The sequence below is a fragment of the Rutidosis leptorrhynchoides genome, chromosome 4 (assembly GCF_046630445.1).
Source record: "Rutidosis leptorrhynchoides isolate AG116_Rl617_1_P2 chromosome 4, CSIRO_AGI_Rlap_v1, whole genome shotgun sequence".
NCBI lineage: Eukaryota > Viridiplantae > Streptophyta > Magnoliopsida > Asterales > Asteraceae > Rutidosis > Rutidosis leptorrhynchoides.
In genome coordinates, this window is record NC_092336.1 from 546,609,354 (window position 1) to 546,634,930 (window position 25,577).

Consider the following 25,577-nt stretch of genomic DNA (forward strand, 5'->3'; position numbering starts at 1 on the left):
GGTGACATAGATCACCAACACATTATATATTGTAAGTATATATGTCAAAGAATGTTACATATAGTTATCGTTTTGATAACTTAAGTTAGTGGTCTCAAAGTATACTTATAACTCATTGTTGTTATTTCACAATGAAATGTTAAACCATCCTTAAATCATGTTAAATATGTATAGATATGTACATATACATAATCGTATAATTATCGTGTGTTATATAGTTCGTGATATCATCGATCAAATTGGACGGTCAAACGTTGTGTGAAACTCTTTTCAAAAACATAAGTCTCAACAGTTTGGATTGCTTATCATGTTGGTAAGATTTATTTTATGTAAATATTAATCTCATAAGTATAAAACGATCGGAAAAATCCGGGTCGTTACAGTACCTACCCGTTAAATAAATTTCATCCCGAAATTTTAAAGTTGTACCTATTTTGCGTTGTCCGGAAACAAATGTGGATACTTTTGTTTCATCTGATCCTCTCGTTCCCAAGTAAACTCGGGACCCCTTTGAGCATTCCAACGAACCTTAACGATTGGTATGTTGCTCTGCTTGAGCCGTTTAACTTCACGATCCATGATTTCGACTGGTTCTTCTATGAATTGTAGTTTCTCATCGACTTGGATTTCTTCAAGAGGAATGGTGAGATCTTCCTTTGCAAGACATTTCTTGAGGTTTGAGACGTGAAATGAATTATGTACCCTGGTGAGTTGTTGTGGTAACTCGAGTCGATAAGCTACCGGTCCGATGCGTTCGATGATCTTGAACGGGCCTACATACCTTGGGTTCAGTTTACCCCTTTTTCCAAAACGTATTACACCTTTCCAAGGTGACACCTTTAGCATAACCATGTCACCGATCTGAAACTCTAATGGTTTCCTTCAGACATCGGCGTAGCTCTTTTGGCGACTACGGGCTGTTTTCAATCTCTCCTTGATTTGCACTATCTTCTCAGTAGTTTCATGGATGATCTCGGGACCAGTTAATTGTCGATCTCCTACTTCATTCCAACAGATAGGGGATCTACACTTCCTTCCATACAGTGCTTCGAATGGTGCAGCTTTAATGCTCGCATGATAACTATTATTATACGAGAATTCTGCTAATGGTAGATATTTATCCCATCCATTTCCAAAATCGATCACACATGCCCTGAGCATGTCTTCAAGAGTCTGAATTGTTCTTTCACTCTGCCCGTCAGTTTGTGGATGGTATGCGGTGCTCATATCCAAACGGGTTCCCAGGGCCTCCTGTAGTGATTGCCAAAACTTTGATGTAAATCTACTATCACGATCGGATATAATGGAAATAGGTATTCCATGCATTGAAACAATTTCCTTTATGTATAATCGTAATAGTTTTTCCATTCTATCCGTTTCCTTTATAGGCAAGAAATGTGCAGATTTGGTGAGACGATTAACTATTACCCAAATGGTGTCATAACCCCAGGCAGTCTTAGGTAACTTTGTGATGAAATCCATGGTAATACCATCCCATTTCCATTCTGGGATTTCTGGTTGTTGAAGTAACCCTGACGGCTTTTGATGTTCTGCTTTGACTTTGGAACAAGTTAAACATTCCCCAACATATGTTGCAACATCTGTCTTTAAATTAGGCCACCAATAATGCGTCTTAAGATCTTGATACATCTTTCCAACTCCAGGATGTATCGAGTATCTTGTCTTATGTGCCTCATTCAATATCAACTTCCTTAATCCACCCAACTTCGGTACCCAAATACGGTTTGCAAAATATCGAATTCCGTCTTCCCGCATAACGAGTTGCTTCTCATACTTCTTCATTATTTCATTTCCTATGTTTTCTTTAGTAAGAGCTTCTCGTTGTGTAACGACCCGGAAATTTCCGACCAAATTTAAACCTTAACCTCTATATATCTCCGACATGATAAGCAAAATCTTTAATGTTGAGTTTGAAAGTTTGAAATCTATAATCAGGCAACCAACTACCCTTCGACTATGCTTAGCGATTCACGAACGATTACTTATAAATAGATATGCGTATAATTAAAAAAATAATATGATATAACATTACAGAACTAATAAATTGTAATAGTAATATATTGAATGTTATTACAAGTTAAAAATATAGATTGTACATTAAATATCATTACCTTTATTATCAAAGCGATAAATATTAATATTAATGATAAAATCTGTATTATTAATATTAGTAAAGGTATATAGGAATTTTGAAACATCTAATTCGTTATTATTATTAATATTAGTATTTTTTTTTATATAGTTATTATTAATAGAAAATATTATAATATATTATTATTATTAATATTATTATTATTAATAATCATGTTATAAGTAGTGTTATAATTATTAATAACATATTGTTATCATTCTTATATCAATTAAACTTAATAAGAAAATTTTTAATTTTATGATTTTCAGTATTATTATTATCTATTATTATCATTAATATATTTATTGGAATTATTAATATTATTATTATTATTATTAGTAATTGTATTATTATTATTAATTGTATTATTATTATTATTGTTATAAACATTAACATTATTATAAACATTATTACATTTAATAATTATTAGTTAATTAAAATTTATTATTATAACAGATAAAATCGGTCCCCACCAGCAATTACATTATTTGTGTATCTGTTAAACCCGTGTTTTTTTTTAACTCTTCTTTTTGTCTTCTCCACTTGCACATAAATTCCAGTTGGATCTTCCTTCTATTAAAACCACGAATTTCCTCAACTGTTAAACATGTATCACTCCATTCTACAAATATCATATTAAAAACTGGTTAGCTTTTGTCTGTAAAAAAAAAAAATTAATTAATAAATAACAGAAGGAAGAACAAAGCGTTTCCCCTGTTCGTGATTTAATATTCAAAAGGATCATTTTTTTTAGCAAAATCGAAATGTATTAATGCAAAGATGTTAGGAATCATTTACTTGAAATATCTCCAAAATTTCAGCTTCAAATCCTTTAAAACAAATTCTAATTGAAGAGTCAAAGATTTTAGATAAAAAGGTTAACTTTTGTTCAATTGATCAAATTCTAGCTTGTAGATATATTTCAACTTCAATTAACGAATTCAATAGTTTATAGAATGGATTTAGAATGTATTTCGTGTTTTAATCTGAGTCTGATACGTTCTAAAAATTAAGCTTAATTTTTTTTTCCTGTTCTTTAAAGCGACAGCAGCAGTCGCTACTTCTTTCTATTTTTCTTTTATTTTTTTTTTTTCTTTTGTGTTGATTAATTTCAAAACACAGGTCGCTTATGAATATAATACAAGTCTTAACTCAATTGGTAATATTCGGGGTTATGATTTTTGGGTACGAGTTTGTATCACTCACGATTGAAGATGATGAGAAAGAGATTTAGATTAAGTCAGGTTAAATAGTTTTGGTCGGTTACAATATCAGTAAAAACAGAAATAGAGGAGTGGCGTGAGGGTGTTTTGGTAAATGAGAGGTCTCGGGTTCGATTCTTACTTGGTGCATTCTTTTTATTAAAGGCTTTAAGGTAGTCTTTCTTTCCTTTTTATTATTATTATTATTATTATTATTATTATTATTATTTTGTTATTAGTAGTCTGATTATTATTATTAAAATTATTATTAATATTACTACTATTATCAATATTATGATTAAAGGTTATTAAAATATTAAGATGAATATAAGCACACACACACACATATATATATATATATATATCAGAAAGCGAATAATATTTCAGTTAGGATTATGATTTGAATATAATTACGTATACTAGGATTATAGATATCAAATTGGTATCGATAAAAGATATATATATATTTTACAATATTATTAATATTTCATTTTACTATATTTTTTTATGAAAATGATATTAACTAATTTATATATTAAAATACATCAATTAATTTATATATATATTAGTATCATGTAACAGATATACTATAAATTTGTGATACTAATAAATTTGTTCGATTACGATGATACGTTTTAATATATATATACAAATAATATAGGTTCGTGAATCCAAGGCCAACCCTACATTGCTTAGTTGTTCAATGATATCATATGTATTTTTACTACAAAATACATTAGGTGAGTATATAGTCCCCTTTTAAACTTTAAATATTTTTGGGCTGAGAATACATGCGCTATTTTTATAAATGATTTACGTTATGGACACAATTGACTAAAATTACGTTCTACATGGGTTTGAATCAAAAATCCCCTAGCTTGGTAACTTTAACTATTGGTTTATGAACTGGTAGGCGCGAATCCTAAAGATAGATCTATCGGGTTTTACACCCCCACCCAGATGTTGTTCTAGTAAACTAGAAGAACGGGTGTTTAGTACTTCGAGGTTAACGGAACGCACTTGATTCAGTGCACATATTATTATAACTCAGGGGTACACACTCTTGTTAAGGCTAGTTACCGGGTGCCCATTACTTAGAATGCTTTTCATACACTTGCGAGTGTATTATGTTTATAAACTTTAAATCTTGTGGTCCATAGTTATAACGCTGCTAGCATCAAACCTATATCTCACCAACTTTATGTTGACTTTTAAAGCATGTTAATCTCAGGTACGTATAGAGTCTTCCGCTGTGCATTTGCTCATGTTAAGGACATTATTTGGAGTCGATCATCGCAATGGAACCAACTGTTGAAGACTTTGTCCGGGAGGATTAGTTCAAGTTATCACAGTTGGTATCAGAGCGTTGGTCTTAGCGAACCAGGTCTTGCATTAGTGTGTCTAACTGTTAGTTGTTTAGATGCATTAGTGGGTCTGGACTTTGACCATGTCTGCATGTCAAAAGTTTTGCTTATCATTTCTAGTCGGAAATCATCTACTTATCATCCTTAGGGAATTGCCTGCTTACCATTCTTAAGTCTAGACATGCCTTACTGTCTTTATTGCATAGATAGTGTATAGACAAATTTATATCTTAGCGTATCTATTACGATAGACTTTGCTTAATATCTTCCGTAAATTTCTCCGTAATTTAAGGGATCCTGGTACTATATATATCTATGCATATTATGCATTGAGAATACCATCCAACTATTATTTGCTGTCACTAAGCTTTTCATACCAAAAATCTTTTCTGTGATCGCGTACGATGGCCTCTACGAATCGACCAAGTTCTTCTGACTCCGAAGATAGCGTGACGGGAGCGCACCCACCGATCAACTATCGTGATTTCTTTAGAAAGTGGGGATGGGTTCGCGAAATACTTACCCTATGGAGAAATGAAGAAGGTACTCCATATCACGAGCCAAACTTACCACCTAACGTCGGAGTGCTCGACCCGCTCACCGGCGAACCTGTTCGCAACACCGTTTATACCCTTTTTGCAAGAATTTTTCGTCTTGAGGCTACCATTAACGGAACTAGAGAAGATATCCGACCTATACCTCACACTGATAACCAATCAGGGTTAGTAGAAGAAGTTAAAGAACTCCGAGCTCGAGTGTTAACTTTAGAGAGCACGGTACACAATTTGCAAGCACCAGCAGTATCACCAACACCAGTAACATCACCAGCTTCAGCACCAACGGTACCAGTACCACCAATAACCCAAGTTTCAACAATCCATGCCTCACCATCTCATTCTGCACCTCGAGTATAATCATCGTTCTACGAATCGTTCTACATCGATTATCTTCGCTCGACATGGCGATTATGTAATTTCTAAAGTTTTAGAGATTATGTAATCTAGTATTAATGGTAAATCAAATGAGTTTAATATCTTATTGACTCATTAAATCCATGATTACGTCTGAAGAAAATATATATGCAAATATATATTTTCATAAAGATTGTAATTAAAATTTTTTTTTGTACAAACTGTTAATGGTGAAAATATTTTAACGGGTAGGTAATACCCGAGGAATATTTAGATTTCACATTAATCAGCTACACGGTACATTCTTCGACTCTAATTCAACAGTCAGTCACTATCCTACTTGTATCCATAGATATACGTATCCGTTCACCACAGAATCCATTTTCGTTCAATTTCATATTTAGATTTTGACCTATCAGAATCCAACAAGTGGCATAATGAAGAAAACATTGGACAAAATAAAATTTGTTAGAAACAAACGAATTAACTAATTGAAATTTTGTTAAGAATCCACGCTAACTGTTCCAGCTAACTGTTCCTAGCTAACTGATTACATTTTATTTATCGCAATTTACATTATCGCAATTTACATTCTCGCAATTTTATTTATCGTCATTTAATTTTTGTTATTTACTTTTACGCGCATTTTAAATAACGGGACACGTATACAAGGTTTCGACTTATCATATCGACCCATCTATATATATATATTTCGGAACGACCATAGACACTCTATAGTTGACTATACAGGGTTGAGGTGGATTCCGAAATATATATATTGTTTGAGTTGTGATCGACACCGAGACCGGTACACGGGTCACGATACGTATTAATTATATGTATTAAAATATATATGAATATATTGAACTGTTGAACCATTGAACCATTGGACAATCGCACTATTAGACTGCTAACTTTGGGACAATTAAAATGAATTAAAAAGTTGATTATAACATATGAAACTAAACAAATCTTCAAGTTTGCCACTTGATTTCATCTTAAACCTCATTTGTACCTCGACAATTACAAAGCGTGTTCAAATCTTTCATGATTCTTGAAAATCCCTCAATCGAAAGGATGAACCAACCGCGTTTCATCTACGGAAGAAAAGACTTATGCTCCTGTAAGACTCTCGGAGACTGAGTCAACGTTTAACACGCAGCAGTGTTAATTTCTTTAGTGTTATTATTACCCAAAATAACTTTGCAATCCCTTTTCAAATTAGCCAATTTTGTCACAGCTACAGCAAGTTAACCTCGACTTCTCAGAAAGGTTAGTTTCGATATATATACACGTTATTCTTTCGCTGTCGTTACCGAAGAATCTTTTATATTCCATCATCAGTGTTTAACCATCTAAAAACACAATTCTCCTGAAACCACCTCAGTTTGATAACCGATGACCCAGATCCGTTAACTTTGAGAATGCTGACGAAGCAGCATGTTGTAGATGGTCTTAATAGCCAAAAGGTTGATGATAAAGAACGGAGTATTGGAAACACTCAATAGAAAATTTAGTACCAAAAAGCGGATTATGCGAAACTATGAAGTAAGCCGTGGACAAATCACAAAGAATAAGTTTGACTTCAAAGAATTTAAAAGATTCAGTGCCTGCTGAAATCCTTAGTACATACCCTACTCCTTACTCTAAAACCTTTGTTGACACTATTCTTCATCATCATCATTTGGCATTAGAAGTTCCAAGATATTATCATATCTTTCATTATAAATATCCTCAATTTTGATATCATCTATCTTCTCGCGCTATCTGTATCACATCATAAAAGAAACTGTGTTAGTTTCTAAATTCTGAAACCTCCGAATTTAAAATATGAATGTTTTGAAGTAATGTTAGGAACTGATGCATGAATTAGTATAATATAATGAAACTTGATCAACTTCATTATATTACAGTAAGTCATGTTAAGTTTCTAATGGAGTGTGATGAACCACAGTATCATCATCATGTGCCATGTTACACGGCTCTTACATTCTATCTAATCTCTAAACATATCAAGAAACTATTTCTTGATGATTCGGTCTTTTCCAAGATATTCTGGTAATTTGACAAGTCAAAATCGTGCCATTACCATTTCTTTCTGAGAGTATTAGTTATGTTCATTTCGAATTTCATACTTACGAATTCCGGAACATTACTCGTTTGACTCAAAGTTGGGAAGAGAAAACGAAAGCATGAAGCTTTGAAAAAAATAATGAAGAATACAAAGGCCGAAAACCACTCAGGATTTACAAACCGTGTATAATAATACGTATTGCAACGTAAAGACACGGGAGAATTAAAAACATTATAATTCGGAGGAAATGATAGAAGTAAATAGATTCTTCTGGTGGTAGATGAAAAAGAAGAATGACAGATGTGAAAATTAAGAGTATATCAAGGATCAGAATGGGATGAAGCATTTTAAAGAATACTTTAACGTATAAATTAAGGGAGAAATAATTGAAGATGTGGGAAGTAAGGAAGGGAAGGAAGTGAGTTTATAATGAAATATTCGACAGAGGAATCGAAACAGATGGCCGTATTAAATCAAAGAGATCCTGATCGCCGAAAAACCAAATCTTATCACGTAAGATTTTCCGTAAATCCCTTAAAATCCGGAAATCAATCATAACCACGTCATCGGTTAAAACCATTCCATATTATTCATTTCACTCTTTTGTGATAACTTCACTCGCGTGCCTCACAGGATCGAATCGTTTTATCTATATCTACCAATAATGATAAAACTCCGTTATTACCTCATATTCGTCATGAAAACATTCCTATTGTATTTATGACAACCTCTATCAAATTTCGGGGACGAAATTTCTTTAACGAGTGGGTACTGTAACGACCCGGAAATTTCCGACCAAATTTAAACCTTAACCTCTATATATCTCCGACATGATAAGCAAAATCTTTAATGTTGAGTTTGAAAGTTTGAAATCTATAATCAGGCAACCAACTACCCTTCGACTATGCTTAGCGATTCACGAACGATTACTTATAAATAGATATGCGTATAATTAAAAAAATAATATGATATAACATTACAGAACTAATAAATTGTAATAGTAATATATTGAATGTTATTACAAGTTAAAAATATAGATTGTACATTAAATATCATTACCTTTATTATCAAAGCGATAAATATTAATATTAATGATAAAATCTGTATTATTAATATTAGTAAAGGTATATAGGAATTTTGAAACATCTAATTCGTTATTATTATTAATATTAGTATTTTTTTTTATATAGTTATTATTAATAGAAAATATTATAATATATTATTATTATTAATATTATTATTATTAATAATCATGTTATAAGTAGTGTTATAATTATTAATAACATATTGTTATCATTCTTATATCAATTAAACTTAATAAGAAAATTTTTAATTTTATGATTTTCAGTATTATTATTATCTATTATTATCATTAATATATTTATTGGAATTATTAATATTATTATTATTATTAGTAATTGTATTATTATTATTAATTGTATTATTATTATTATTGTTATAAACATTAACATTATTATAAACATTATTACATTTAATAATTATTAGTTAATTAAAATTTATTATTATAACAGATAAAATCGGTCCCCACCAGCAATTACATTATTTGTGTATCTGTTAAACCCGTGTTTTTTTTTAACTCTTCTTTTTGTCTTCTCCACTTGCACATAAATTCCAGTTGGATCTTCCTTCTATTAAAACCACGAATTTCCTCAACTGTTAAACATGTATCACTCCATTCTACAAATATCATATTAAAAACTGGTTAGCTTTTGTCTGTAAAAAAAAAAAATTAATTAATAAATAACAGAAGGAAGAACAAAGCGTTTCCCCTGTTCGTGATTTAATATTCAAAAGGATCATTTTTTTTAGCAAAATCGAAATGTATTAATGCAAAGATGTTAGGAATCATTTACTTGAAATATCTCCAAAATTTCAGCTTCAAATCCTTTAAAACAAATTCTAATTGAAGAGTCAAAGATTTTAGATAAAAAGGTTAACTTTTGTTCAATTGATCAAATTCTAGCTTGTAGATATATTTCAACTTCAATTAACGAATTCAATAGTTTATAGAATGGATTTAGAATGTATTTCGTGTTTTAATCTGAGTCTGATACGTTCTAAAAATTAAGCTTAATTTTTTTTTCCTGTTCTTTAAAGCGACAGCAGCAGTCGCTACTTCTTTCTATTTTTCTTTTATTTTTTTTTTTCTTTTGTGTTGATTAATTTCAAAACACAGGTCGCTTATGAATATAATACAAGTCTTAACTCAATTGGTAATATTCGGGGTTATGATTTTTGGGTACGAGTTTGTATCACTCACGATTGAAGATGATGAGAAAGAGATTTAGATTAAGTCAGGTTAAATAGTTTTGGTCGGTTACAATATCAGTAAAAACAGAAATAGAGGAGTGGCGTGAGGGTGTTTTGGTAAATGAGAGGTCTCGGGTTCGATTCTTACTTGGTGCATTCTTTTTATTAAAGGCTTTAAGGTAGTCTTTCTTTCCTTTTTATTATTATTATTATTATTATTATTATTATTATTATTATTATTTTGTTATTAGTAGTCTGATTATTATTATTAAAATTATTATTAATATTACTACTATTATCAATATTATGATTAAAGGTTATTAAAATATTAAGATGAATATAAGCACACACACACACATATATATATATATATATATCAGAAAGCGAATAATATTTCAGTTAGGATTATGATTTGAATATAATTACGTATACTAGGATTATAGATATCAAATTGGTATCGATAAAAGATATATATATATTTTACAATATTATTAATATTTCATTTTACTATATTTTTTTATGAAAATGATATTAACTAATTTATATATTAAAATACATCAATTAATTTATATATATATTAGTATCATGTAACAGATATACTATAAATTTGTGATACTAATAAATTTGTTCGATTACGATGATACGTTTTAATATATATATACAAATAATATAGGTTCGTGAATCCAAGGCCAACCCTACATTGCTTAGTTGTTCAATGATATCATATGTATTTTTACTACAAAATACATTAGGTGAGTATATAGTCCCCTTTTAAACTTTAAATATTTTTGGGCTGAGAATACATGCGCTATTTTTATAAATGATTTACGTTATGGACACAATTGACTAAAATTACGTTCTACATGGGTTTGAATCAAAAATCCCCTAGCTTGGTAACTTTAACTATTGGTTTATGAACTGGTAGGCGCGAATCCTAAAGATAGATCTATCGGGTTTTACACCCCCACCCAGATGTTGTTCTAGTAAACTAGAAGAACGGGTGTTTAGTACTTCGAGGTTAACGGAACGCACTTGATTCAGTGCACATATTATTATAACTCAGGGGTACACACTCTTGTTAAGGCTAGTTACCGGGTGCCCATTACTTAGAATGCTTTTCATACACTTGCGAGTGTATTATGTTTATAAACTTTAAATCTTGTGGTCCATAGTTATAACGCTGCTAGCATCAAACCTATATCTCACCAACTTTATGTTGACTTTTAAAGCATGTTAATCTCAGGTACGTATAGAGTCTTCCGCTGTGCATTTGCTCATGTTAAGGACATTATTTGGAGTCGATCATCGCAATGGAACCAACTGTTGAAGACTTTGTCCGGGAGGATTAGTTCAAGTTATCACACGTTGAGCCTCTTTGATTTGTGAGTTGAGATTCATGCGAATTTTTATGTTCATTGCTCGTACTCTAATTGGTTCCCGTTCCTTTCTGCTTAGAGCGTCGCCTACTACATTCGCTTTCCCGGGATGATAGTGAATCTCACAATCATAGTCGTTTATCAGCTCGACCCACCTACGTTGCCTCATGTTCAGCTGTTTCTGATCGAAAATATGTTGAAGGCTTTTATGATCAGTAAACACAGTGCATTTAACTCCATATAAATAGTGTCTCCATATCTTCAATGCAAACACTACTGCCCCCAATTCTAGATCATGCGTCGTATAATTCCGCTCGTGAATCTTCAATTGTCGAGATGCGTATGCAATAACTTTATTTCGTTGCATAAGGACGCAACCAAAACCTTGTCGCGAAGCGTCACAATATATCTCAAAATCATCGTTCCCTTCAGGTAACGATAAAATAGGTGACGTGGTCAACTTCTTCTTGAGTAATTGAAATGCACTCTCCTGCTCAACGGTCCATTCGTACTTCTTCCCTTTTTGTGTTAACGCTGTCAATGGTTTAGCTATTCGGGAAAAATCTTGAATAAATCTTCTATAATAACCGGCTAAATCCAAAAATTGGCGTATCTGCGTTGGTGTCTTAGGAGTCTCCCATTTTTAAATGGCCTCAATTTTAGGTGGATCAACCTGAATTCCTTTGCTACTAACAACGTGGCCAAGAAATTGCACTTCTTTCAACCAAAATGCACACTTAGAAAATTTGGCGTATAACTGTTCTTTTCTTAACAATTCTAATACCAACCTTAAATGCTGCTCATGCTCTTGCTCACTCTTGGAATAGATAAGAATATCGTCAATGAAAACGATAACAAACTTATCTAAATACGGACTACAAACTCGATTCATGAGGTCCATGAATACAGCTGGCGCATTAGTCAACCCAAATGGCATGACCAAAAATTCATAATGACCGTAGCGTGTCCGAAAAGCAGTTTTCGGAATATCTTCTTCTTTGACACGTAATTGATGATAGCCCGATCTTAAGTCGATTTTCGAGTACACACATGATCCTTGTAATTGATCAAATAAGTCATCAATTCTCGGTAGTGGATACCGATTCTTGATAGTTAACTTATTTAATTCACGATAATCTATACACATTCGGAAAGATCCATCTTTCTTCTTGACGAATAAAATCGGAGCTCCCCACGGTGAAGTGCTCGGTCGAATGAAACCGCGGTCCAGTAATTCTTGTAACTGGCTTTGTAACTCTTTCATCTCCGATGGTGCAAGTCTATATGGAGCACGAGCCACTGGTGCAGCTCCTGGTACTAGATCTATTTGAAATTCTACAGATCTAAATGGAGGTAATCCCGGCAACTCTTCCGGAAATACTTCAGGAAAATCTCTTGCCACAGGCACGTCGTTGATGCTCTTTACTTTTTCCTTCGTTTCGACTTTATTAACATGTGCTAGGATAGCATAGCACCCTTTCTTCAAGCACTTTTGAGCTTTCAAACAACTAATGAGTTTTAGCTTTGAGTTACCCTTCTCTCCATAAATCATTAATGGCGTTCTATCCTTACGAGGAATGCGAATTTCCTTCTTGGCGCACACAACTTCAGCTCCTATTTTGGACATCCAGTCCATGCCGACTATTACATCAAAACTTCCTAATTCTACGGGTATCAAATCAATCTTAAATGTTTCTCCGGCTAAATTTATTTTACAATCACGGCAAATTTTATCGGCTTTAATTAGTTTACCATTAGCTAACTCAATCATGTACTTAGCATCTAGAGGTAATGATGAACAATTCAATTTAGCGTGAAAGTCTCTACACACGTAACTTCTATCGGCACCAGTATCAAATATAATAGATGCGGATAAGTTATTAATGGTAAACGTACCCGTAACAAGCTCCGGGTCTTCATACGCCTCCCTAGCATTAATAACAAATGCTCTTCCACGTGCAGATCCGTTATTCTTCTCTGGATTCGGGCACTGACTCTTATAATGACCCTGTTTCCCACACCCATAACAAGTAACAGTGGCCAAGGCAGTTCTATTTGCATTGGTGGCAGGAGTCTTGGTACCGTTTGTATTTGTAGCGGGAACCCTACAATCTTCAGCAATATGACCTTTTCGATTACAATTGTTGCACACCACATTACAATAACCAGAGTGATGTTTGTGGCATCTCTTACATAAAGGATTTCGTCCCTTGTAACCTGAGTTCGAACCGCTACCTGCACCTTGCGTGGTTTCTTGTTTCTTGTTGGATTGTTGATGATTACCTTCCCACTTTCTTTTGTTTCCCGATGTCTTGACATCGGTGTTCTTATCCAGAATAATCTGGTCCATCACCTCGTTCGCCATGGTGATAGCTTCATGAATAGTCTTAGGTTTGGATGCTGTAACATTTGCCTTGACCTTTTTAGGCAAACCGTCTTTGTACAGTTCAATCTTCCGTTCTTCGGTTGGTACCAATTCGGGACATAGCAAAGCTAATTCCATGAATCGCTGATTGTAGGTGGTGAGTTCAGTACCAACAACTTTCAGGCTTCGTAATTCAGCTTCCAACTTCCTAACCTCATTCCTTAGACAATATTCATTGATTAGCATTGTTTTGAATTCTTCCCAAGGAGTATCATAAGCTACATCTCCTCCTACGGCCTTCACATAGTTTTTCCACCACGTGAGTGCACTATCTTGTAGGGTGCACGATGCATACTTGGTCATGTCCTTCTCAATACAACCACTGATTTTAAACACAGACTCAATCTTTTCAATCCACCGGGTTAAACCAACCGGTCCTTCTGTTCCACTGAATGACGAGGGCTTGCAACCTTGAAAAGTTTTGTAAGTGCACCCCACACGAGGATTTGGGTTAACTGCAGCACCTCTTGCAGCCTCGACCCATAACATTCTGTCGTTCACTCGCTGATTGATGAGTTCCTGGATTTCTTGTTCCGTCATTCGGTTCAATCGCGCCATAATCTTCAACAAGAATGAAAAAAATAATTATTCACATGGAATATTATAGATGTAGTATGTATTTACAGTACATCGTAGCTTATTAATAATATGAACCAGTTATTATTATAAAAGCCTTTTCTTCTTATTAGCGTTTTATAATTATATCTAGGGTAGTACCTACCCGTTAAAGTTCATACTTAATAGCTTAGTACGAAAATCAATTACTACCACCCAAATAATACTTAACCATGGAAAATTATTGCATTTCACACTTCACTATTTTACATATGCTTATCTTACATCAAACATTAAGCAAACCACACTAGTAATATTATACAAAACATTATATGATCACATGGTTTAAAACAACAGCGCATCATTTAACCCAAAGCGTTTGTGTTCAAAGAAATCGCTTAAAGGTTATCCTGGTTGTCTCCCTGCGTTTTGGCTGAGGAACCGAAGAACTGGATGTCGGGATAGAACTAATAGGAATAGCGGGAATAGGTGTGGAAGTATCTGGTAGAGTTGGTGCCACAACATCATCTCTAGACTCGGGATTTAGATTTTCCATTTCAGTAGCCTTTCGTTTCTTTCCTCGTTCGAACTTGTCTTTCGTAATTTCCTGTATTTCTTCCTCCTCAGGATCACTTTCCGGTTCCTCTTCAATTGATTCATCCGGAACTTGTGAGTCTTTCCCAAAGGTATCGTTTTCATCATCAGATAGATTAATGACTGGAACACCATCTGAAGAGTCTGGTTCGGAGTCCCTGAATGTGATAATAAGTTCTAAGCCAGACATCTATCACATAACAACTAGCACGTTAATACCACATAATATTTTCATATTAATTTTTAACCAACAAGGATAAGCAATAGTTTTCGAAATCAAACACGGTCAAAGTCCAGACTCACTAATGCATCCTAACAAACTCGATAAGACACTAATGCAAATTCTCTGGTTCTCTAAGACCAACGCTCTGATACCACATGTCATAACCCGACCTTAACCATAAGGAAGAATACAATAACATATGGTTTCATCGCGAGGTATTGACCTCTATATGCGACATTTTTCAAAAACTGCATTCGTTTTTACAATACAAACCATAGCTTTTATTACAAATACAAGGTTTAAACAACTTAATAATGATTATCATTTAGCGAGAATCTTAGACTTACAAACTTTACATGTGATAATAACAATACGACCTTCAACATATTTTACATTACAAATCCTCCGATATGCAGTTTTATTTTTGACACAAATATGCATACTCAAGATCTTGCTTAAATTCAACATGTTGCAGCGGAAGCTTTTAGTTATCACCTGAGAATAAACATGCTTAAAACGTCAACATAAAGTTGGTGAGATATAGGTTTAAAGCCGGCAGCGTTATGAATATAGACCACAAGATTTCATATATAAACGTTTTAATAAAAATATTCTAAGTTGTTGAGCACTTGATAACCATACTTAACATTTAATCAACGTCGCATATTCCCTTTATTATGAAATCTTACTACACCGTACCAAGTGTAGTCACCGAAACGAAGTACTGTGCAACCGTTGAATACTGGTCGTCCAGTCCGGTTGGGGTTGTCAGGCCCGATAGATCTATCAACAGGATTCGCGTTTACAATACCTCATGTAAATAGTAGTTACCAAGTTACAGGGAAGTATGCCAGTGGTACAACTCAACGTAGAATATATATTTTTAATCACTTGTGTCCATAACGTAAATCATAAAATGCATGTATTCTCATCCCGAAATATTTAGAGTTTAAAAGTGGGACTATATACTCACTTTTGTCTTGAAGGTATTTAACTCGACTTGGTCTTCGATAGATATCACGAACCTAACCATATATATAATATATCAACATATTTTCTTTTCAAGTAATCGTTATATATATATATATATATATATATACTTTTAATACTTTTAATATTTTCTTAGTCCGTAGTTAGCAGTCCGATGTTAGTGGTCCACAATTAGTTGCTTAAATAAAATAAATAAAGACAACATCGTATTCGTGTTGATCAGAATTAATCTTGACCCATGGTACCATGTTGTCAAATGACATGTTGCGTACATAAAGTACCGTGTTGTCAAATGACGTGTTGCGTACAATCATGAGGTCTTATGATTAATCTTCTCGTGTTGTTCACGGGTGGTCCTGAAATATATAAAATAAAATTATAATTAAATATATATTAAATATTATGTTAATTAGCCAAGATATGATTAATCCGATTTTGTCATAAAATGATATATTACAGGTCTTGAAGTGTTTTTAAAAATCAAATTAGAAGGATCTATTTAGTTTGCGAACAAGTTTGAAATCACTCAAACTATGTTCTTGTTGTTAAAATTTTATAACACAAAATAAGATAGCTATATAAATATGAATCGAATAAGGTTATGAATAAGGTTACTACCTCAAGTTACTTGGACAAAGCTACTGGAAAAGGTAAGAAAAATCTTGGAATCAAAAGAGTGGTGGAGTGGGATTGAAAGATTGGAAGTAATCTCCTTGAAATCGGATGACTATATTGATACGTTCTTGAGTAGGTAAATGAAGAGAGATTAGGGAGTGAATTAACTTAAAAGAAAATTGGAAATGAAATTGTATGTGTGTGTGTGCAAAATAGCATGATTATAGGATGGATATATAGGAGATTTAGTTTGTTTTCTTGCACAAAAGTCACACATGAGGTTAAATGGCTGGTTCCCACATGTAACATCATGTCTAGTGGCTGATCATTGAAGTTTATTGTTGGTATATACCAATAGTAAATACGTATAGAAGCTGGGTATGATACGGTTACATATACCCTAGATATACTTGTAGAAATTTTGAGGAATCGGAACGAGAATTCAAATATGGACAGGTTTATAACTGTAAAAGAGGCTCAAAACTGGGCTTTTATTTTTGGGTCTGCCCCTTGAACCCCGCCAGGGGTTGCCACCCCTTGGACCCCGCTTATCAGGGGCGCTGCCCCCGAACCCCCGTCATAATCAAGATAAGTTCAAACAAGTGTGCACTCCACACTTCCCCAAACTTGTTCAATATTTATCAAGATTATTTTGGTTACAAATTAATCGCATTACACTTAAATCATATTGGTGACATAGATCACCAACACATTATATATTGTAAGTATATATGTCAAAGAATGTTACATATAGTTATCGTTTTGATAACTTAAGTTAGTGGTCTCAAAGTATACTTATAACTCATTATTGTTAGTTCACAATGAAATGTTAAACCATCCTTAAATCATGTTAAATATGTATAGATATGTACATATACATAATCGTATAATTATCGTGTGCTATATAGTTCGTGATATCATCGGTCAAATTGGACGGTCAAACGTTGTGTGAAACTCTTTTCAAAAACATAAGTCTCAACAGTTTGGATTGCTTATCATGTTGGTAAGGTTTATTTTATGTAAATATTAATCTCATAAGTATAAAACGATTGGAAAAATCCGGGTCGTTACAACCGATCGGATTGAAACGGTGGACCGAGAAGGTCGAATCGGTGTTTGCCATAAGTAAGTGTACTGAAAAGGGCAAAGTTAAGTACGCTACGCATACCTTCACAGGTTCTGCGTTAACATGGTGGAATACCTATCTAGAGCAAGTGGGACAAGATGATGCGTACGCACTACCGTGGTCAGCATTCAAGCACTTGATGAACGAGAAGTACCGTCCCAGAACCGAGGTCAATAAGCTGAAGACAGAACTTAAAGGGTTACGAACCCAAGGATTTGATATTACCACGTACGAAAGACGATTCACAGAATTGTACCTATTGTGTCCGGGAGCGTTCGAAGATGAGGAAGAGAAGATCGACGCGTTTGTGAAAGGATTACTGGAAAGAATCCAAGAAGATATAAGTTCACACGAGCCCGCCTCCATACAACAGGCATGTAGAATGGCTCACAAACTAGTGAACCAGATTGAGGAAATAATTAAAGAACAGGCGGCTGAAGAGGCCAATGTGAAGCAAGTCAAAAGAAAGTGGGAGAAAACGGTGATAAGAATCACCAATACAACAACAACACCAATTACAATAATAATTTCAACAATTATCCCAACAATCGCAACATCAATCGCAACTACAACAAACGGCCCAACAACAACAACAACAACAACAACAACATCAACTACAACAATCATCCCAACAACAATAACAACCGCAACAACAACAACAATCAGAAGCAGCTATGCCAAAGGTGTGAAAAGTATCACTCGGGGTTCTGCACCAAATTTTGCAACAAGTGTAAAAGAAATGGTCATAGCGCGGCGAAGTGTGAGGTCTACGGACCAGGGATTAACAGAACGAAAGGAACAAATGGTGTCGGAACGAGTAATGGCGGAGCAAGTAGTGTCGGAGCAAGTTATGCCAATGTAGTTTGTTATAAATGTGGAAAACCGGGCCACATTATTAGAAATTTCCCGAACCAGGAGAACACGAATGGACAAGGCCGCGGAAGAGTTTTCAATATTAATGCGGCAGAGGCACAGGAAGACCCAGAGCTTGTTACGGGTACGTTTCTTATTGACAATAAATCTGCTGATGTTTTATTTGATTCGGGTGCGGATAGAAGCTATATGAGTAGAGATTTTTGTGCTAAATTAAGTTGTCCATTGACGCCGTTGGATAGTAAATTTTTACTCAAATTAGCAAACGGTAAATTAATTTCAGCAGATAATATATGCCGGAATCGAGAAATTAAACTGGGTAGTGAAATATTTAAGATTGATTTGATACCAGTAGAGTTAGGGAGTTTTGATGTAATAGTTGGCATGGACTGGCTGAAGAAGGTGAAAGCAGAGATCGTATGTTATAAAAATGCAATTCGCATTGTACGAGAAGAAGGAGAACCCTTAATGGTGTACGGAGAAAAGGGCAACATGAAGCTACATCTTATTAGTAATTTGAAGGCACAAAAACTAATAAGAAAAGGTTGCTATGCTGTTCTAGCACACGTCGAGAAAGTACAAACTGAAGAAAAGAGCATCAATGATGTTCCCGTCGTAAAAGAATTTCCCGATGTATTTCCGAAAGAATTACCGGGACTACCTCCACATCTATCTGTTGAATTTCAAATAGATCTTGTACCAGGAGCTGCACCAATAGCTCGTGCTCCTTATAGACTCGCACCCAGCGAGATGAAAGAACTGCAAAGCCAACTGCAAGAACTATTAGAACGTGGTTTCATTCGACCAAGCACATCACCATGGGGAGCTCCTGTTTTGTTTGTCAAGAAGAAGGATGGTACATTTAGGTTGTGTATTGACTACAGAGAGTTGAACAAACTTACCATCAAAAACCGTTATCCACTGCCGAGAATTGACGACTTATTTGATCAACTACAAGGCTCGTCGGTTTATTCGAAGATCGATTTACGTTCTGGATATCATCAAATGCGAGTAAAGGAGGATGATATTCCAAAAACTGCTTTTAGGACGCGTTATGGTCATTACGAGTTTATGGTTATGCCGTTTGGATTGACTAACGCACCAGCTGTGTTCATGGACCTTATGAACCGAGTGTGTGGGCCATATCTTGACAAGTTTGTTATTATTTTCATCGATGACATACTTATTTACTCAAAGAATGATCAAGAGCACGAAGAACATTTTAGAAAAGTGCTAGAAGTATTGAGGAAAGAAAAATTGTACGCTAAGTTTTCAAAGTGTGCATTTTGGTTGGAAGAAGTTCAATTCCTCGGTCACATAGTGAACAAAGAAGGTATCCAGGTGGACCCGGCAAAGATCAAAACCGTTGAAAAGTGGGAAACCCCAAAAACTCCGAAGCATATACGTCAATTTTTAGGATTGGCTGGTTACTACAGAAGATTCATCCAAGATTTCTCCAAAATAGCAAAACCCTTGACTGCATTAACGCATAAAGGGAAGAAATTTGAATGGAAGGATGAACAAGAGAAGGCGTTTCAATTATTGAAGAAAAAGCTAACTACGGCACCTATATTGTCATTGCCTGAAGGGAATGATGATTTTGTGATCTATTGTGACGCATCAAAGCAAGGTCTCGGTTGTGTATTAATGCAACGGACGAAGGTGATTGCTTATGCGTCTAGACAATTGAAGATTCACGAGCAAAATTATACGATGCATGATTTGGAATTAGGCGCGGTTGTTTTTGCATTAAAGACTTGGAGGCACTACTTATATGGGGTCAAAAGTATTATATATACCGACCACAAAAGTCTTCAACACATATTTAATCAGAAACAACTGAATATGAGGCAGCGTAGGTGGATTGAATTGTTGAATGATTACGACTTTGAGATTCGTTACCACCCGGGGAAGGCAAATGTGGTAGCCAACGCCTTGAGCAGAAAGGACAGAGAACCCATTCGAGTAAAATCTATGAATATAATGATTCACACTAACCTTACTACTCAAATAAAGGAGGCGCAACAAAGAGTTTTAAAAGAGGGAAATTTAAAGGATGAAATACCCAAAGGATCGGAGAAGCATCTTAATATTCGGGAAGACGGAACCCGGTATAGGGCTGAAAGAATTTGGGTACCAAAATTTAAAGATATGAGAGAAATGGTACTTAGAGAAGCTCATAAAACCAGATACTCAATACATCCTGGAACGGGGAAGATGTACAAGGATCTTAAGAAACATTTTTGGTGGCCAGGTATGAAAGCCGATATTGCTAAATATGTAGGAGAATGTTTGACGTGTTCTAAGGTCAAAGCTGAACATCAGAAACCATCAGGTCTACTACAACAACCTGAAATTCCAGAATGGAAATGGGAAAACATTACCATGGATTTCATTACTAAATTGCCAAGGACTGCAATTGGTTATGATACTATTTGGGTAATAGTTGATCGTCTCACCAAGTCAGCACACTTTTTGCCAATAAGAGAAGATGACAAGATGGAGAAGTTAGCACGACTGTATTTGAAGGAAGTCATCTCCAGACATGGAATACTAATCTCTATTATCTCTGATAGGGATGGCAGATTTATTTCAAGATTCTGGCAGACATTACAGCAAGCATTGGGAACTCGTCTAGACATGAGTACTGCCTATCATCCACAAAATGATGGGCAGAGCGAAAGGACGATACAAACGCTTGAAGACATGCTACGAGCTTGTGTTATTGATTTCGGAAACAGTTGGGATCGACATCTACCGTTAGCAGAATTTTCCTACAACAACAGCTACCATTCAAGCATTGAGATGGCGCCGTTTGAAGCACTTTATGGTAGAAAGTGCAGGTCTCCGATTTGTTGGAGTGAAGTGGGGGATAGACAGATTACGGGTCCGGAGATAATACAAGAAACTACCGAGAAAATCATCCAAATTCAACAAAGATTGAAAACCGCCCAGAGTCGACAAAAGAGCTACGCGGACAGTAAAAGAAAAGATATAGAGTTTGAAATTGGAGAAATGGTCATGCTTAAGGTTTCACCTTGGAAAGGCGTTGTTCGATTTGGTAAACGGGGGAAACTAAATCCAAGGTACATTGGACCATTCAAGATTATAGATCGTGTCGGACCAGTAGCTTTCCAACTGGAGCTACCTCAACAACTCGCGGCTGTACATAACACTTTCCACGTCTCAAATTTGAAGAAATGTTTTGCTAAAGAAGATCTCACTATTCCGTTGGACGAAATCCAAATCAATGAAAAACTTCAATTCATTGAAGAACCCGTCGAAATAATGGATCGTGAGGTTAAGAGACTTAAACAAAACAAGATACCGATTGTTAAGGTTCGATGGAATGCTCGTAGAGGACCTGAGTTCACCTGGGAGCGTGAAGATCAGATGAAGAAGAAATACCCGCATTTATTTCCAGAAGATACGTCAACACCTCCAACTGCTTAAAATTTCGGGACGAAATTTATTTAACAGGTAGGTACTGTAGTGACCCAAACTTTTCCATGTTTATATATATATTAAATGAAATTGTTATTTACATGATTAAGTGTTTACAATATGTTAAGCAATCAAACTTGTTAAGACTTGATTAATTGAAATAGGTTTCATATAGACAATTGACCACCCAAGTTGACCGGTGATTCACGAACGTTAAAACTTGTAAAAACTATACGATGACATATATATGGTTATATATATAGTTAACATGATTTTATTATAAGTATTTATCTCATTAGGTATTTTAACAATAAGTTATATACATAAAAATAAGACTATTAATTTAAGAAACTCGAAAACGATATATATAACGATTATCGTTATAACAACGTCTTACTAGGTACATATGAATCATATTAACATATTGATACACTTGGTTAATTATGTTAAATGATAAGTAAATATATTATTAAGTGTATTAACAATGAAATACATATGTAAAAATAAGACTACTAACTTAATGATTTCGAAACGAGACATATATGTAACGATTATCGTTGTAACGACATTTAACTGTATATATATCATACTAAGATATATTATATATCATAATATCATGATAATATAACAATTTAACATCTCATTTGTTATAATAAACAATGGGTTAACAACATTCAACAAGATCGTTAACCTAAAGGTTTCAAAACAACATTTACATGTAACGACTAACGATGACTTAACGACTCAGTTAAAATGTATATATATGTAGTGTTTTAATATGTATTCATACACTTTTGAAAGACTTCAAGACACTTATCAAAATACTTCTACTTAACAAAAATGCTTACAATTACATCCTCGTTCAGTTTCATCAACAATTCTACTCGTATGCACCCGTATTCGTACTCGTACAATACACAGCTTTTAGATGTATGTACTATTGGTATATACACTCCAATGATCAGCTCTTAGCAGCCCATGTGAGTCACCTAACACATGTGGGAACCATCATTTGGCAACTAGCATGAAATATCTCATAAAATTACAAAAATATGAGTAATCATTCATGACTTATTTACATGAAAACAAAATTACATATCCTTTATATCTAATCCATACACCAACGACCAAAAACACCTACAAACACTTTCATTCTTCAATTTTCTTCATTTAATTGATCTATCTCAAGTTCTATCTTCAAGTTCTAAGTGTTCTTCATAAATTCTACAAGTTCTAGTTACATAAAATCAAGAATACTTTCAAGTTTGCTAGCTCACTTCCAATCTTGTAAGGTGATCATCCAACCTCAAGAAATCTTTGTTTCTTACAGTAGGTTATCATTCTAATACAAGGTAATAATCATATTCAAACTTTGGTTCAATTTCTATAACTATAACAATCTTATTTCAAGTGATGATCTTACTTGAACTTGTTTTCGTGTCATGATTCTGCTTCAAGAACTTCGAGCCATTCAAGGATCCGTTGAAGCTAGATCCATTTTTCTCTTTTTCAGTAGGTTTATCCAAGGAACTTAAGGTAGTAATGATGTTCATAACATCATTCGATTCATACATATAAAGCTATCTTATTCGAAGGTTTAAACTTGTAATCACTAGAACATAGTTTAGTTAATTCTAAACTTGTTCGCAAACAAAAGTTAATCCTTCTAACTTGACTTTTAAAATCAACTAAACACATGTTCTATATCTATATGATATGCTAACTTAATGATTTAAAACCTGGAAACACGAAAAACACCGTAAAACCGGATTTACGCCGTCGTAGTAACACCGCGGGCTGTTTTGGGTTAGTTAATTAAAAACTATGATAAACTTTGATTTAAAAGTTGTTATTCCGAGAAAATGATTTTTATTATGAACATGAAACTATATCCAAAAATTATGGTTAAACTCAAAGTGGAAGTATGTTTTCTAAAATGGTCATCTAGACGTCGTTCTTTCGACTGAAATGACTACCTTTATAAAAACGACTTGTAAATTATTTTTCTGACTATAAACCTATACTTTTTCTGTTTAGATTCATAAAATAGAGTTCAATATAAAACCATAGCAATTTGATTCACTCAAAACGGATTTAAAATGAAGAAGTTATGGGTAAAACAAGATTGGATAATTTTTCTCATTTTAGCTACGTGAAAATTGGTAACAAATCTATTCCAACCATAACTTAATCAACTTGTATTGTATATTATGTAATCTTGAGATACCATAGACACGTATACAATGTTTCGACCTATCATGTCAACACATCTATATATATTTCGGAACAACCATAGACACTCTATATGTGAATGTTGGAGTTAGCTATACAGGGTTGAGGTTGATTCCAAAATATATATAGTTTGAGTTGTGATCAATACTGAGATACGTATACACTAGGTCGTGGATTGATTCAAGATAATATTTATCGATTTATTTTTATACATCTAACTGTGGACAACTAGTTGTAGGTTACTAACGAGGACAGCTGACTTAATAAACTTAAAACATCAAAATATATTAAAAGTGTTGTAAATATATTTTGAACATACTTTGATATATATGTATATATTGTTATAGGTTCGTGAATCAACCAGTGGCCAAGTCTTACTTCCCGATGAAGTAAAAATCTGTGAAAGTGAGTTATAGTCTCACTTTTAAAATCGAATATTTTTGGGATGAGAATACATGCAGGTTTTATAAATGATTTACAAAATAGACACAAGTACGTGAAACTACATTCTATGGTTGAATTATCCAAATCGAATATGCCCCTTTTTATTAAGTCTGGTAATCTAAGAATTAGGGAACAGACACCCTAATTGACGTGAATCCTAAAGGTAGATCTATTGGGCCCAACAAGCCCCATCCAAAGTACCGGATGCTTTAGTACTTCGAAATTTATATCATATCCGAAGGGTGTCCCGGAATGATGGGGATATTCTTATATATGCATCTTGTTAATGTCGGTTACCAGGTGATCACCATATGAATGATTTTTATCTCTATGTATGGGATGTGTATTGAAATATGAAATCTTGTGGTCTATTATTATGATTTGATAATATATAGGTTAAACCTATAACTCACCAACATTTTTGTTGACGTTTTAAGCATGTTTATTCTCAGGTGATTATTAAGAGCTTCCGCTGTCGCATACTTAAATAAGGACGAGATTTGGAGTCCATGCTTGTATGATATTGTGTAAAAACTGCATTCAAGAAACTTATTTCGTTGTAACATATTTGTATTGTAAACCATTATGTAATGGTCGCGTGTAAACAGGATATTTTAGATTATCATTATTTGATAATCTACGTAAAGATTTTTAAACCTTTATTGATGAAATAAAGGTTATGGTTTGTTTTAAAATGAATGCAGTC